The sequence below is a fragment of the Chiloscyllium plagiosum genome, unplaced genomic scaffold (genome assembly GCF_037043375.1).
Source record: "Chiloscyllium plagiosum isolate Xiang-an unplaced genomic scaffold, Cpla_swu_hap1 HiC_scaffold_8, whole genome shotgun sequence".
NCBI lineage: Eukaryota > Metazoa > Chordata > Chondrichthyes > Orectolobiformes > Hemiscylliidae > Chiloscyllium > Chiloscyllium plagiosum.
Genome location: NW_028270146.1, coordinates 97,973,384 through 97,990,183, shown reverse-complemented (window position 1 = coordinate 97,990,183; position 16,800 = coordinate 97,973,384). Strand labels below are relative to the sequence as shown.

Genomic DNA, 16,800 nt, shown 5'->3' with positions numbered 1-16,800 from the left:
ATGCGTGAACCAACAATCCTCCATCAGATTGAAGACGTTTACTACCCTGTTCTTGCAGTTCTTGGCATTTCTGGTAATCCAGTTAACAATTCAATGTTCTGGATGACAGCTTCGACGTCATCTAGTTTTCTCATTTCTTTTTAATGAGCTTGTGTTTGAATACGTGAATCTAATTGTGATTGTTAACAAAATCTGAAGAATGTCTCTCTTATTCTCAGTCGTTTTACAAATGAAAATTTTGGTGATTGAATCAAATCATTGATACTTATAGTGCGCCACATGGAGTAAAGTCAATGTGGTTCTACAAGACCAAAAGGGCTGCTCTTGTGGAGGTTCACCCTGACGGTCATCACACCTCAGGTGAGGAGAAGATGATGAGAAGTTAGATTTCTTCATGGTAGCCTCAGATGTTACAGGAATTGAACCCTCGCTGTTGGCATCAGTCTGCGTTGTGGGCCAGCTGTCCAGCTAACTGATCCCTTCAGCTCTTGACTGCCAGCAAATGGGATTTTGCAAGAAGGGTTATGAGATCATATTGCAGTTTTTCTGAATGGGGTCAAACTGAGAACTGTGGATTAGTAGAGAGAAGTTGATCTAAATGCAGAAATTATGAAAATCTTGTGGAAAAATATGTAAAATTATGAAAATGTATAATGGAATGTTTTGATTGATTTTAAGTCTCACTGGAATACAAAAGAATGGATGTGTTACGTTATATATTACAGCATCTGGAACTCATTTGGACTATTGGACTTTGTAAAACAGTTCTGTCTTAAACTGTCTGTCTTGATAGAAGCTGAAATGAAGTATCCTGGAGACAGAAATGGCACAAAATATGTACAGCAAAAGCCAAAAGTGATTTAATACTAACTTACCCCAGACACAAACACAGTTGACCTACTTGTTATGAAGTAGACACTCAAATTAAAACTTATTCAAAGTCATGTGATTGTTTTATTATCTGGACACATGGTTTTGGTTCGGGTACACTGTTATTATGTGAGAACCTGAGATTGAAAGTGCAGGAACAATAAGTTTTAGCTTTCTGTTCTGTGAAGGACATTGGCATTTTGAAAAAACATAGGTCAGAAAGTCATTTTGGGCAGAGGATTAAAGACACACTTACTGCTTTTTCAAGCAGCATGTTTTCAAGCTGAGAAACTCCTTTGCACCGTGTTACCTTTGCAAAGTTTCCTTTTGGCATATGGTTAGCACTGCTGTCTCACAGCAACAGGGTTGTGAGTTTGATTCCACCCTCGGGCAAGTGGCTGTGTAGACTTTGCATGTTCTCCCTGTGCCTGTGTGGGATTTCTCTGTGTGCTCTGGTTTCCTAAGATGTGCAAGTTAAGTAGATGGCCATGCTAAATTGCCCATAGTGCCCAGGGACGTAATGATTAGGTGGATTAGCCATGGGAAATGCAGGTATAGGGTAGCTGGTGGATAAAGGTGGGATACTGTTCAGAGGTGTGGTGTGGACTTGATGGGCTAAATGGTCTACTTCTGGATTAGTGGTGCTGGAAGAGCACAGCAGTTCAGGCAACATCCAAGGAGCAGCGAAATCGACGTTTTGGGCAAAAGCCCTTCATCAGGAATAAAAGCTTTTGCCCGAAATGTTGATTTTACTGCTCCTTGGATGCTGCCTGAACTGCTGTGCTCTTCCAGCACCACTAATCCAGAATCTGTTTTCCAGCATCTGCAGTCATTGTTTTTACCTAAATGGTCTACTTACACACTCCAGGGATCCTAAGAAAGCATGTGAGTTGATCCAAATTCTATGAGGAGCTGAATGTTTATAAAATTGAATTTATGACCGACAGTACATTTTGTTGCAATCTCCAGGCTGTGAGAGTTGTAGTTTATAGCAAGCTCCAGACTGTCAGAGTAGAGTTTGTAGTGTTGCCTGGCAACTGCGTTCGACAACAGTTATTGGTGAGGCACAAAGAGGACAAGATTAAAATCTGGATCAACTATCCCATGATGTACTAATATGCAATTCAAACTATCTCATTAAGAAAAGGTTAACACTTGGCATGCAATTCATACAAGGCTAACATCCAAGCACACACCTATTGGTTTTCCAATAACATTCCCTATAGCGTGAACAGAAATAAAGAATACTCCAAGAATAGAAGCTTATCCTGGCCAAGTGATTTCTCCCTGGATTTGGGGTACTCTCCACACTCCCATGCAACTTCATAAAGACTGCTGTCCAGAGGTTTTGCTGATGGTGCACTGAAATCATTCATTTTTATCCTTTCTTCCTATCTTCCTGAATTGTGGTGTCTTGGCCTTACCTCATCCAATGAACCAGTGTCTTTCCACTGCAGGCTCACTCCATGGTCACTTTTAGTATTAGCTCATTACTCCTCCACTAAAAGAGGATATCCCCCTTATGTTATTCTCAGAGATGAATCAGTTCAAAGAGGTTCAAGCCCAAGGTTAGGGCTCGGGTAACTTCAGTTCATAGTGACTGTCTTTACATGCGAGCAGCCCTTGACTAAATTGTCTTATAAATATGTAGTTTTAGCTTTTACACCTCTTTTATAATGAACTTGTGTTTATTATAATAAACGTTATTAAAAACAAAGTGAAAAACTAAAACAAATGTTCAACAACCCAGGAGTGATTGAAAAGTTGATAGAGAATGCCTTTGATGTGGTCTAGTCCACTAGGTACCTGCAAAGGAATGTTTAGCTAATGTTAATTTTAGTCAATTTGTTACAATAAACATCAGAAAACATAAAATCTTGCTGTGCAATCCTTTGATCACTGGAATTTTCTAAAAAGTGATCTATCTCCATGAAGATCAAAAGAATGGGTGTACTTGCTGTGATTGAGCTGTCTTGCAAAGTCATGAGAATGGTATCAGTGATGGAAAGGTGATGAGCCAAAGTTCAATGGACTGATTTTTTTTCTTTTGCACATCTAAGTCTAAGACACATGCAGCTGAAATCTTTTAAGATGAGGGCACTATTTGATACGGTACTTAGAAAGTATTTCTGCTGGTTAAAAGGTGCAGAACAAGGGAATACTTAAAAAAACTTAGAGCAATGTTTAGAGGTGTGTCAAGAGGCAGTTTTCTGCTAAGAGGATGGTGAATGTCATTAATTAACTCCTCCATACGCTGCTAAGGTAAGTAAACCATGATGTGGAGGTGCCAGTGTTGTAGTGGGATGGACAAAGTCAGAGGTCACACGGCATCAGGTTATAGTCCAACAGGTTTATTTGAAATCACAAGCTTTCAGAGCACTGCTTCTTTGTCAAGGGGAGGTCAATTCTAAACTTCAAAAATAGTACTAATAGACTTAACTAAGGAGATTTAAGCTTTACAGCCTTGAGGCAGATAAAGAGAAGCTATCAATCATTCATAGTTAATTAAATGGCAAAATAAATTCTGGTGTGCTAACCCAGTTTTAAAGTACACATGACTTGATTTAATTGTGAAGTTCCAGGAGATGCCTATCCCTGATTCCCTTGTTTTTTTCTTATGCATTCCAGTGAACACAGTGGCAATTCTGATCCTGATTCAAGGAAAGTGTGGACTTTCTAAGTGTATCACACTCTACCTGGTGTCCATGGCAGTGGCAGATCTACTGGTCATTATCACTGATGTGATACTGTTTACAGTTATTCCTATTCACATCCCAGGTACTTACTTGAACATTACTCCCGCAGCATCATTCTCTCATGTTTTACTTTCCGCATCCACAGACATTTCAGTCTGGTTCACTGTCACTTTCACCTTTGATCGATTTATTGCAATTTGTTCTCAGAAGTTTAAAGCAAGATATTGCACAGAGAAAACTGCAACTGTGGTCACAGCAACGTTAAGTGTCCTGTTCTGCCTGAAAAGCATTCCTTGGTACTTTGCATTTGAACCTGAATATATAATTGACAATGTGCCCTGGGGAATTGCTGCATCACTGTCCTTTTACACCAGTGCTACTTGGATAGCATTTGACTTCAGCTGTATTATTTTAACATCTTTCCTCCCATTCATTCTGATTTTACTGCTCAATGCTCTGACTGTCAGACACATTTTAGTGACCAGCAGAATCCGCAGGAAGCTACTGGATCACAGCAAGAGTGAGAATCAAACTGACCCAGAGATGGAGAGCCGCAGGAAATCCATCATTTTACTCTTCACCATCTCAGGCAGTTTTATACTGTTATGGATGACCAATGTTGTGTATTTCCTTTATTGGCGAATTAGCAACACTTACTACTATACAGGTCCCCATGATCCTGCGTATATCACTGAACAATCAGGCTACATGCTGCAGCTTTTGAGTACCTGCACCAACACCTGTATTTATGCAGTGACCCAGACTAAATTCAGAGAGCAGCTAAGGATGCAGTCAAATACCCATTCACTGTAATTGGGAAATTATTTCATCAATAACGTGGAGCATCTGGAATCAGAGCTGTCAATCTATCACTGACTCTAAACTCTGACACTCCTTCTTTACCTTCTTAATCTCCTTTTTCAAATTATCTTCAATTTCTGTTTTGCCTGCTTGGGTGGCATGTAGTGTCTATTACATGGTTTAGTGAATATAGGACTTTATTTGGCCATTTTTAATTTAAGAAATATTTTAAACCTGGAGGGTTTTAATAAAATTGATGCATTACTCGTTTCACTCCAAAAAATCCATCTGGCTTAGCTCTTTCATAATCAGCACATAAATGGTGAAATAAACACAATACACTTCAAATCCAAAATATTGAGCACAATCAAGCAAGCAGTGGAATGGGCTAGGATTTTACCAGACAGGAACAGCCCTTTGGCCCATGATGCCAAATTATACTAATTCCTTCTACCTGCCCAAGGTCCATATCCTTCCTATCCTTGCATATTCATATGCTTATTCAAAAGGCTCTTAAACACCGCTATGGTATCTGCCTCCACCGCCTACCTTTCCAACCTGCTCATAAAACTGGACCAAGTGCTGGAAAACAGGACTAGAATAGTGAACTGTTTGTTTTTGACATGCACAGATTCAAAAACCAAAGTGCTTTTTGAATTCATTGGTAGGACATGAGCATCACTGACTTGACCAGAATTTACTGCCGACTCTTAGTTGCCCAAAAGTGGTGGTGAGCTGCCTCCTTGAACCGCTGCAGTCTATGAGCTGTAACGTGACCCATAATGCTCTTAAGGAGAGAATTCCAGGATTTTGACCCAGTAACATTGAAAGAATGGTGATTTATTTTCCAAGCCAGGCTGACGGAGTGGATTGGAGGGGAACTTGCAGAGGGTGCATTCCTGCTGCTGCTACTGAGCATGTGAGCTATGGATCTCTATGACTCTGTGACTGATCACAAAAGAAGTTATCCTGAAGTCCTACAGTGGTGTCCCCTATCAATGACAGCAATCCAACATGCAATAGCATGTCTGACAAGAATGTAATGATTTTCTGAGGTTTGTCATGAATAAGTGGTTCGATTCTAGTTTTGGTAAAACCTGTGTGATCCATGTTACTACACACAAACAGCAGTTATTGAACTGTTATTACCTCTATTGGATTGGGGACACAGTTTAGGAATAAGAGGTTTCCCTTTGCAACTGAGAAGATGAGGTCTATGTTCACGTGTGTGATTAGTCTGTGAATTGTGAAATCCTTACATTGTGGAAAAAGGCAAACTCAGTTTTCTGCATTTGCCCGATGGTGTATCTCTATTGAATGTGGATATTTGAATAGTACAATTTGAAAGGGTTAATTTGAGGCTTTTAATTGGATGACCTCAATCAAATTGAAAAAATCAAGCTAATGTAAATTCACGTTTAAAGCACATAATCCTAAAACTGGGAAATAAATGGATATATAGGCTGTCTTTGCTGTTGGTCAGTGAACAATATCATCCTCAACATGAAGAAGTTGCCCCTTAGGTCACTTTTAGACTTTTTTCCTCTCACCCTAAACCTATGCCCTCTAGTTCTGGATTCATCTACTTCAGGCAAAATTTACCTTTCCTATTTACCCTATCCATGCCTCTCATGATTTTATAAACATTTTTAAGGTCACCCCTCAGGCTCCAATGCTCCAGGGAAAATAGCCCCAGCATATTCAGCCTCTCCCTATAGCTCAAACCCTCCAGCCCATGGCAACATGCTTGTAAATCTTTTTTTGAGCCCTTTCAAGTTTTACAACATCCTTCCCATAGCAGGGAGACCAGAACTGCACACAATATTCCAAAAGTGCCCAACTAATATCCTGTAAAGCTGCAATATGACATCCCAACTCCTATACTCAATGCTCTGATCAATAAAGGAAAGCATACCAAACACCTTCTTCGTAATCCTGTCTACCTGTAACTCCACTTTCAAGGAACAATGAACGTGCACTCCAAGGTCTCTTTGGTCAGCAACACTCCCCAGAACCTTACCATTAAGTATATAAGTCCTGCCCCAATTTGCTTTTCCAAAATGCACCACCTCACATTTATCTAAATTAAACTCCAACTGCCACACCTTTGCCCATTCCTCCATTTGATGAAGATCCTGTTGTAATCTGAGGTAACCTTCTTTGCTGTCTACTACACCTCCAATTTTGGTGCTACCTCAGTGCTGTACTGAAGCACAGCTTTGATCATGCCTTCAAGATTGCTTTAGAGAACACTAGGGTCAAAACTTCAAGGTCACACCATTTCAATTTATCCATTTTTTCACTTGCTGGATAACTGAAGTCATTACAAGGCTATTTTAGCAAAGCACTTTCTGTTATTCTTTAATCTATGGTGGTTTGAATTAGATGCATTTTTTTTTCTTTCACACCTCTCAATCTCAAAAGCACCTTCCACAATTTTATTTCGATGAATTCAATCATTCACACTTTGCCACATATCAGCATGAATGATGTAGGAAGCAGCGAGATATTGTGCTCTCTGAAATCAGAGGTTGTTGATTTTGTTGGCAGTGACTTTAATCAGGTAGTCCCAGTGTAATAACAGTTCAACTGATCCAGGAACACATCAACAGAGATTTCGAAGCAATAGTAAGTGGACAGTTGTCATTAGCTATTTCGGTAGATGACAGTAATATTAATACAACAGATTACCTTCAATCATAAGTCAATGCCGCTATTGATATGTCAAGAAACAGGCGGCCTTTCTTGAAAACAAGATATTTGACAATGTGCAGGTGGTCCCCAATTTATGAAGGTCAGATTTAGAATTGCTTTTGCTTTTGAATGAGATCCCATTTTAATATTATTTTTAAGGATCTGGCTCATATTTATGAACATGTATTTGAGATTGTACTGTATGTGTTTTGACTTTTGTACACATTGATTTAGGAACATACACAGAAGTGGTGTCCATTTGGCCCGTAACAGGGAATAGAACAGTTTACCTCATGCAACGTATCATTTTCAGAAATATTCACATTTCCATCTGGCTCCATCTGGTGGCAATCCACAATCAGCAGCTCAGGATCCCATTTCCCACAGAGTCCTCATTACATTATTGAACATGATTGTTGACCACTCCCTAGTGTAGTGACAGCGCTATTGGCTCTTGCTGCCCTGGAATTGGTTCATTTCCCTGAAATCATCACGGTGAAAAAGGGGTGTCGACTGTTCGAGTGAAGCAATGCAGCTTGCTCCACAAGTGAAAAAGGACAGCACAGGATTTACATTCAGACATCACAAGCCCCAATCTCGGAATATCCCAATCACTTTGCACCGAACTAAATACTTTTGAAACACAAACAGAAATTGCTGAAGAGACTCAGCAGGTCTGGCATCTGTGGAGCAAGTCAATGTTTCGGGTCCAACAACCCTTCTTCAGAACTTTAATTCCAGCAATACATGTGTTTCTTTCAGAATTCCGGCATTTACGGTTCTTTGAGTACTTTTTTTAAAAGTACTTTTAAGTGCAGTCAAAAACACAATTTTTACCAGGCAGTCAGACAACAAGCAGCTACTTACTAAACTTGCTGTTTGAATAATAAATGTTGGCCAAGGGCAGGATAATTGACAGAAAAATGAAAAGCATTAATTTGATTTAAATTGATTTGGAATGGGAAGTTGAAGGAAGATGCTGTCTATGTGCACGTCATTCACTTTAACTGTCCTCCTCTCCTTGAAAAATGTTTGGGTCACCTGAAAGAATAGATAGATTCCCCAGCCTCTCTATCTTATTTAGATTAGATTAGATTACATTACAGTATGGAAACAGGCCCTTCGGCCCAACAAGTCCACACCGACCCGCCGAAGCGAAACCCACCCATACCCCTACATTTACCCCTATACCTAACACTACGGGCAATTTTGCATGGCCAATTCACCTGACCTGCACATCTTTCGACTGTGGGAGGAAACCGGAGCACCCGGAGGAAACCCACGCAGACACTGGGAGAATGTGCAAACTCCACACAGTCAATCGCCTGAGGCGGGAATTGAACCCGGGTCTCTGGCACTGTGAGGCAGCAGTGCTAACCACTGTGCCACCGTGCCGCCCACGGCGGGGAAGACAGTCCTTCCCTCAGTGCAGCATTCCCTCAGTGCTGCAACAGGAGTGTCCATCTTCACCTTTTAACAGGGGTTCTTCCCCCAGGAGTTGGAGGAGATGGCATCCTCTTTGACCACACAGTGACTGGTGAAACCAACAGCAGGCATGTGGCTCTTCAAAGCTGGAAACCTTGTACTGAGAGGAAGCAGAAGCTCAGGTGGTACGAAAGGTGAGTGGTGTCACATGTTCAGGTGCCTGCTCCCACATTCTGAGGGTCGCGGCATTCTGCTGTACAGTGCACCACAACACACCATGAGACTGTTCTCCATCTCCTCCTTCCTGAATCTTCACATCTCCTCCACCTGAGCAGACAGCATTCATCCTAATGCCCCCACACATTATAGTGCAGAGAGAGGCCATTCAGCCCATTCAGCCCGCCCTGATTCTATGACCTGGTGTCAATCTGCTACCTTTTCCCCAAATCCCTGCAACCCATTTCTCTCCTAATAACCATCTCATGCTCTCTTGAATCAACCTCCAGCACATTTGCAGGCAATACATAGAATCTCTACAATGTGGAAAATGGCCATTTGCCCAACAAGTCCACACCGACCTCCGAAGAGTAACCCACCCAGACCCATTCTTTACGTATTCAAAATAATTGCAAGAAAATGGGGTATGTACAAGATGGATGGATTACAATGCCGCTAGACTGGGACACGTAACCTGTCCAGGGCATTCATAGAAAAGAAAATCTGGAATTAAGCGTCTGATGGTGACAATGAATCTATTGGCAATCGTTGGAAAATTCAATCAGATTCACTGATGTCCTTCAGGGAAGGCAACTGCCATCCATAACTGGTCTGGCCTACATGTGACTCCAGACCACAGCAGTGTGATTGGCTCTTCATTACCCTGTGGGAAATTAGGGATGGATAATAAATGCAGGCCCAGCCAGCGATACTCTCATCCTCTGAATGAATAAAAGGAAACTAACATTGTTGGGAGTTGGGGAACAGGGGGTTTCAACGAGAATGAGAAGGAGATCAGAAATCTGAGAGGGAAGGCAAGAGAGAGAGGGACACAAAGATGGAGAGGAAAGATGGAAAAGTAGGAAGCAAAAGTGGAAGGCAATGGAAACACTGACCAGCAGTAAACAGAGCAGGAGTGCTGAAGGAAATACATACCAATATCAAAGAGACAGGGCTTAAAATATTATATCTGAACGCATGGACGATCCACAATAAGGTAGACAAATGAACAGAACAGGTAGCTCTAAGCAGGTGCAATATAAATCTGATGACAGGGACATGGTGACAAGACTGGGAAAGTGAAGATCCAGGAGTATTTAATCTTTTGAAAGGACTGGTATAACAGAAAACAGAAAAACTGAATCAGTGCAATAGTGAGAAAGGGTATTGGCACAGAAAATCTAGAGGTGGAATCAGTCTGGGTGGAGCTAAGAAACAAAAAGGGATGGGAAATATTAATGGAAGTTGTCTATCGGCCTCCAAACAATGGTGGTAAGTTAGGGGGTTGCATTAAACAGGAAATTAGAGATGCATTCAACAAAGTGCTGCAGTAGTCATTGTTAATTTTAATTCACATCTCGACTGGGCAAACCATGACCTGAATAATATTGTGCTTGGTGAATTCTTCACTGTACACGATGGGGGTTTTAGACCAGGTCATTGTGAAACTAACTCGGAAACAGGCTATCCCAGATTTTGTTTAGTGCAATATAATAGGATCATGCAGACTCAAAACATTAATTCTGCCTCTCTTTCTCTCTCTGTCCCTCTGTCCGTCTGTCTCTCTGTCCAGACACTTCCAGACCTGCTGTGTTTCTCCAGCATTTCCTACACTTTGTTTCAGATTTCCAGCAGCTGCAGAAGTTTCTAAAACAAAACAGTAAGCTGGGTGATTGGGAGTTCAGCAAAGAAAGCAATGGGTTGATTGATCGAGTAAAGATGGAATGTGGATGTAAATGTGCAAAGAATATAAACTGAGATTGTAAGAGCTTTCACAATTATGTAAAGCAGAAAGATGAGCGAAAGTAAATGTAAGCCCCTGACAATGTAAAATGGGAGAATTGATAACAGAGAACAAAGAAATGGCAGACCAATTAAACAGCTCCTTTTGTGCTGTCTTCACAGAAAGAGACGCACTAAATGCTTCCTAGAATTGCTCAGGAAGAAGTTACTATTGTGAAGAAGGCATTGAAGGAAGTTAGTACGAATAAATTAGAAATAAATATGCTGAAGAAATCAATGGCATTAAAACCTGACAAATCTCTACATCCCAGAGCACTAAACGATATGGACATGGAAATAATAAATGCACTGAAGAGTTTGTAACAGTCCCAGCAGATTGGAAGGTGGTAAAATGAGATACCGGATGGAAGAAGGAAACAGGCAATTTCAGACCCAGTCAGCCTAATATTAGGAGCAGAGAACATGCAGGAGTCTATAATAAAGGATGTTGAACCAGAACACCTGAAAAATACCAATGGATTCCACAAAGCTAACATGTAGTTATGAAAGGGAAATCACGTTAGACATACTTACTCAAGTTTCTTTTTGAGGATGCAATCAAAAAAATTGATGAGGGAGAACCAGTGGATATGGTGTGTTTAAATTTTCATAAAGCTTTTCAAAACGCCCCAAATTAGAGGTGACTGTGTAAACTCAAAGCACATGGTATTAGGGGGCAATGTACTTGTATGGACTGAGAATTGGTTAACAGATGGAAACAGCGAGTTGGAATTGTTTTCAGGTTGGAACGTGGTGGCAAGTGAGGTACCACAAAGATCAGTTGCTTGGATTCTGGCCATTTACAATATACTCTCAATGATTGGGATCAGGGAATCAAATGTCATATTTTCATGTTTGCTGACAACACACAACTGGGTGGGACTGGGGGGTGTGAGTGGTGAGGAGGACAGAAAGGTTCTTCAAGGTGATTTGGACAAGTGAGTGGGCAAAGACATGGCAGAAGCAGTACGATGTGAATAAAGATGAGCTTGGCCACTTCAATTGGAAAAGCATATGGCAGAGTATATTTTAAATGGTGATAGATTGGGAAATGTTGATATACTTAATGACCTTGTGTCTTTGTAGATTGGTCACTGAAAGCAAGCGTGCAATGCTGCAGGCTGTTAGGAAGACAAATCGCAACATTGGTCTTTACTGGAAGAGGGCTCGAGTACAGGAACAAAGATGTTTTACTGAAGCTGTACAGGGTCTTAGTGAGACCACACCTGAAGCATTGCCTGCAACTTTGAAATCCTTATCTACATAAAGCTATACGCACCCTGGAGGGAGTGCAGCAAACGTTAATCAGTCTGATTCCTAGTTTGGCAGCTTTGTCATAGAAGGAGACACCAGTTTCATTGGATCTGTATTCACTGGAAGTTAAAAGAATGAAAGGGAATCCCATTGAAACATATAATATTCTGATAGGGCTGACCAGAATGGATGCTTATTGAGCAAAACATTCAGAAGGGTTATGATAGTATTGTGATTTGATGTGAGGAATGTACTGGTGAGCTTGCCTCAGTACTTCACAAGTCACACTATTAGCATAAACTCATTGATTTACTTATCTAAATGACCAATTGTTTCTCAATTAATAATCCTTTCCAGACTTAAAATATTTTTCTCTGGGATTCTTCAATGAGCTGAAGAATACTTTGCCGATTATAAATCAAAACTGGTTTCTGAAGCAAGTGCAAAACTGCTTAACTTTGAAGATATTCTCCAGAATGACGCAAGTATATTATAGAATCCCGACACTGTGGAAGCAGACCATTTGGCCCAACAAGACCACACTGACCCTCCAAAGAGTAAACCACCCAAACCCATTCCCCTACCCTACTCATGACTAACGCACTTAACGTACACATCCCTGAGCACCATGGCCAATTTAACCAGTCAATTCACCTAAACTGCACATCTTTGGATTGTGGGAGGAAACTGGAGCAAACACAGGAAACCAACGCAGACACGGGGGGATTGTCTGCGCACAGACAGTCGCCTGAGGCTGGAATGTAACCCAGGTTGCTAGTGCTGTGAGGCAGCAGTGCTAACCACTGAACCATCATGGCACCGTTTCTATAAACCTTTTAATCTTATCCAGATAGAGACAATTACAAAACAGGAAAGAAAACAAAGACTCTGCAAAGATGCTTTGAAAAGAGCAAATCGAAAGCATCTTATTCTCCAAAGGTCAGAAAAGCAACAGATAGGATTTGGTGAAACCTCACAAACCCCCAGCTTTCCTGTTGACAACGTTGAATTGCTGACAGCTGCAGGCTGATGTAAGATTTTCCAAGTGTGTCAAATACATTGGGTAAGTAAACTAAATATTGTCTTAAAATGACTGAATTTGAATATTACATGGAAAGGAAACAGCTGTAGAAAATGTGCAAATGATAGATGAAAATACCGATGTTACATTAATCAGTAATATTCCTCAAACTGGTTTATATGAAACTATTTTCCTCAATAGGATGTCTGGCTTTGAGGCACTGGTTCCTACAATTAATTACAGTTTATTTCATGAGTTACATGAGTTTTCACATGATTGTCTCTATTTGTTTGTTCAATGACCTGTGATTGATATGAACAATGAGGTATCTGTCACCTCTCTGTACTTTTCTCTCCATAAATATGACGCTCCTCTGAATGCTTCATGTAATCAGACAGAGCTATTATCTGTGGCACCAGCAGGAAAATCTCTCCGCTCACACAACAATGTGTGAATCAACAATACTCCATCAGTTGGAAAATGTTTACTATTCTGTTCTTGCAGTTGTTGGAGTTCTTGGTAAGACATTTAATAGTTTCAAGGAAATGAATTTTGACATGTAACTTAACCTTGTTATCTCTGATTTTGTTTTTCTTTACAAGTTCCATTTAAAACCATATTTTGGTGATTACAGCTCTCACTTACAATCAATGACAAAGCTTTCTTTATAGAAAAAGCAATCTGAATGATTCAACTGTAAATGTAATTGTTACATATTTGACATTCCCAAAAAAAATGTTTTGTTCCAATATCGACTGTTGGTGTGAATCTATGACCAGCAAAGACTTGCAAATAGACTCGCAGCTAACCTGGCTAATAATTCTGACCTAACACAAAGCTCCATAACCTCAGGGAATCTGGTGTCTGGAAATTCACACAGACCAGCCAAGGACAGAATACTTACACAGACCTGGTAAGGCTTTGATGTTAGGGCTGAGAGGGGATCAGAGTGAGTTGCATAGAATTTGAAGGGCATGGACAGGGTGGATAGAAAGTAACTGTTTCCCTTTAGTTGAAGGGATGGTAAGAAGGGGAGATAATTTGAAGGTGAAAGACATGAGACTTCAAGGAGATTTGAAGAAAATGTTTTTCATCTAAAGAATTATGTGAATCTGGAATGCACTACCCTGGGTGCATATTTGAAGTGGGTAAACGCACAACATTTAATAAGTATTTGAATAAGCGCTTGAAATGTTCTAACAGTCAAGGATATGGGCCAAGTACTGGAAAGGGGCATTAGTGTAGATGTACATTGTTGATTGTTGTTGCAGACTCAATGGTCCGAAAGGCCTGATCTGAATTGTATGATTCTATGAACCGTAAATATAAAATATAGAACTGGCAGTGAAAGATGGCACAGCTGAAGGAACAAGCCTAGCTACCAATCATATAGCAATGTTTGATAAAGATGAAGAGAGTGAATATGTTGCATGTTGCATGTGTATGTATCTATTTGTCATCCTAATTTTTGTGGTATTACATATTTTATATTGACATTGTAACAGAACTTACAATCATCAAAAATTAGAAACACCATCCCTCATGGTAGTTAAAATGGACATCCCTCATTTGGTTATAATACCTGGAACTCTTAATTCATATCCTTGCACTAAAATCATTTTAAAAAGGAAAGAACTATTGACCTATGGTGGCTAAAATAGTCACTTTATCATATGTTAAACCAGTTCACAAAACCATCAAAAAAGAAGACTCAGTTTGAACTGAAATTGGCACATTTTCTAATGGATTGAAACAGTCACTCTAGCTATTGTTTTGTTTATACCTTTCTGGAAGTATCACATAATGGAATGGAAGTTGCCTGCAAATTATCCCTGTTTGGAGCCAGACATTGGAATACACAATGGAACTGCCTTTCCAACAGAACAGGCTGAAAATTGATCAGTTCCATCATCAGTACTGGAAGGTGTGTTCTCCCACTCTCTTTATCACCCTGTTTCTCTCTTGACCTTTTAAAAGTCAACATTCAGTGAAAAGCAGAGAACTCAAGGATATCTGCAGATGATACAGGTCATCAATTAAATAACTGTCAGTTCAGGTTAAGCCTAACTCTTCAACGACTCTTAAGAATGTTTTAAACTGTACATTCTTCATCTTCAGGGAACCAACATATCACCTCGCATCCACTAATCTGTAAGAAAATGTGGAACTCCCGGTCCAAAAAAAAAGGCATTTAACCTCAGACTATGCAAACTTTCAAAAAGAATTGCAAGGTCAATGTCAGGGCCTTATAATATAAGTATATTGTATGGCAAAAAATGATTCATGGGACTCCTATGATACAGTAATATAGTTCCTCCCTCGGAGCAACAAATTCTGAATTCAAATTGCATCTTCCCAAATATTTGCCGTAACATCTCTGAAAAGTTTGATTAAAAGTGTCTATAGTGAAGTTCAGATAAGTCAAGACTGACCCTATGACACTGACATCAGTAACACACCAGTCTAGAATAAGCATGTGCAGAGAGAGAGAGATCTCAAACTATGCATGAGAGCCATATTCAAGAATCGACGATGTACAGATATGAATAAAGAGGTGTTACAGGACGTAAGGAGTTGAAATGCCTTGCTTAGAAATAATGAGCAAGCAACCTCAAGAACACTCATAAACCAAGATACCTGGACCAGTATTTCAATGTAAAGGCAGCAATATTGGCTCAACGCAGATAACAGGATCAGTCAGGGCTCACTTCAAAGGCAGAACAAGATTTTGGTTGTTCTATAATATATTCATTTGTAAAGTGCTTGTGAATTCATGTCATTCACATGCCTAGTTGAGATTCAAATCTATAATTGCGTATTTATCTCCTGTATGTTTTTCAGTTAACTCAGTGGCTATTCTGATCATGTCATGAGGAAAGTGTGGACTCTCAAAATGTATCACTCACTTTCTGGTGGCCATGGCAGTGGCAGATTTACTTGTTGTTTTCACTGATGTGATACTGTTTACAGTTATTCCTTTTCATTTCCCAGATACCTACCAGGACACCACTCCTGCACGCTCTGTCTTACATGTCCTGCTTTCCGCAGCCACAGGCATTTCAGTCTGGTTCACTGTCACTTTCACCTTTGATCGTTTTTTTGCAATTCATTATCATAAGTTGAAAACAATATATTGTACAGAGAAAACTGTGACCATGGTTATTGCAACTGCAAGCATGCTGTTCTTCTTGAAAAATATTCCTTGGTACTTTGTATATGAACCTGAATATATAATTGACAATGTGCCCTGGAGTTACATTGCAACACCAAGTTTTCACTGAAACTGCATGGATAGCATTTAACTGCCTCAGTATTATTTTAACTCCTTTCCTCCCATTCATTCTGATTTTACTGCTCAATTCTCTGACAGTCAGACACATTTTAGTGACCAGCAGAATCCGCAGGAAGCTACTGGATCACAGCAAGAGTGAGAATCAATCTGACCCAGAGATGGAAAACCGCAGGAAATCCATAGTTTTACTCTTTGCTATATCTGGTAGTTTTGTAATGCTATGGCTGACAAATGTTATGTATTTCCTTTATTGGCAAATTGCAAATATTTATGACCATACAGGTCCCCATGATCCAGCGTATATCTGGCTACATGCTGCAGCTTTTGAGTACCTGTACCAACACCTGTATTTATGCAGTGACCCAGACTAAATTCAGAGAGCAGCTGAAGAATGCAGTCCAATACCCAGTCACTGTAATTGGGAAATTACTGAAATGACTGAAGTAAGTCAAATAAAATCAGAGCCATCTTTCTATCTCTTATTCTGGTTACAGTGTTTCTTCAAAAGATTGCAACCTATTTTCTTCCTCGGTCCGTGTCTGACTTCATCTCCATTGGAAATCTTCTCTCTCTGACCTCCAGGATGGTAGCTTTCAGATTCCAGTTTCCATATCAATGCTCACAAAGTGACCACTCCTGGAAGACCCATTGCTCAAGCCTTTTCTTTTCAAATGGTCCATTATATATGATAATGCTCAGGTAGGTGGGGGCTCAGTTCCCATGTGGGGATGACCATTTTTCATTGCTGA

General features: G+C 40.1%; 2 pseudogenes; both read left to right on the top strand.

The window, feature by feature from the left end:
• Positions 1-4,402, top strand: LOC148149469 (putative G protein-coupled receptor 139; annotated as a pseudogene).
• Positions 4,403-13,205: 8,803 nt separating this feature from the next.
• LOC148149468 (putative G protein-coupled receptor 139) lies at positions 13,206-16,498 on the top strand (annotated as a pseudogene).
• Positions 16,499-16,800: the final 302 nt, after the last annotated feature.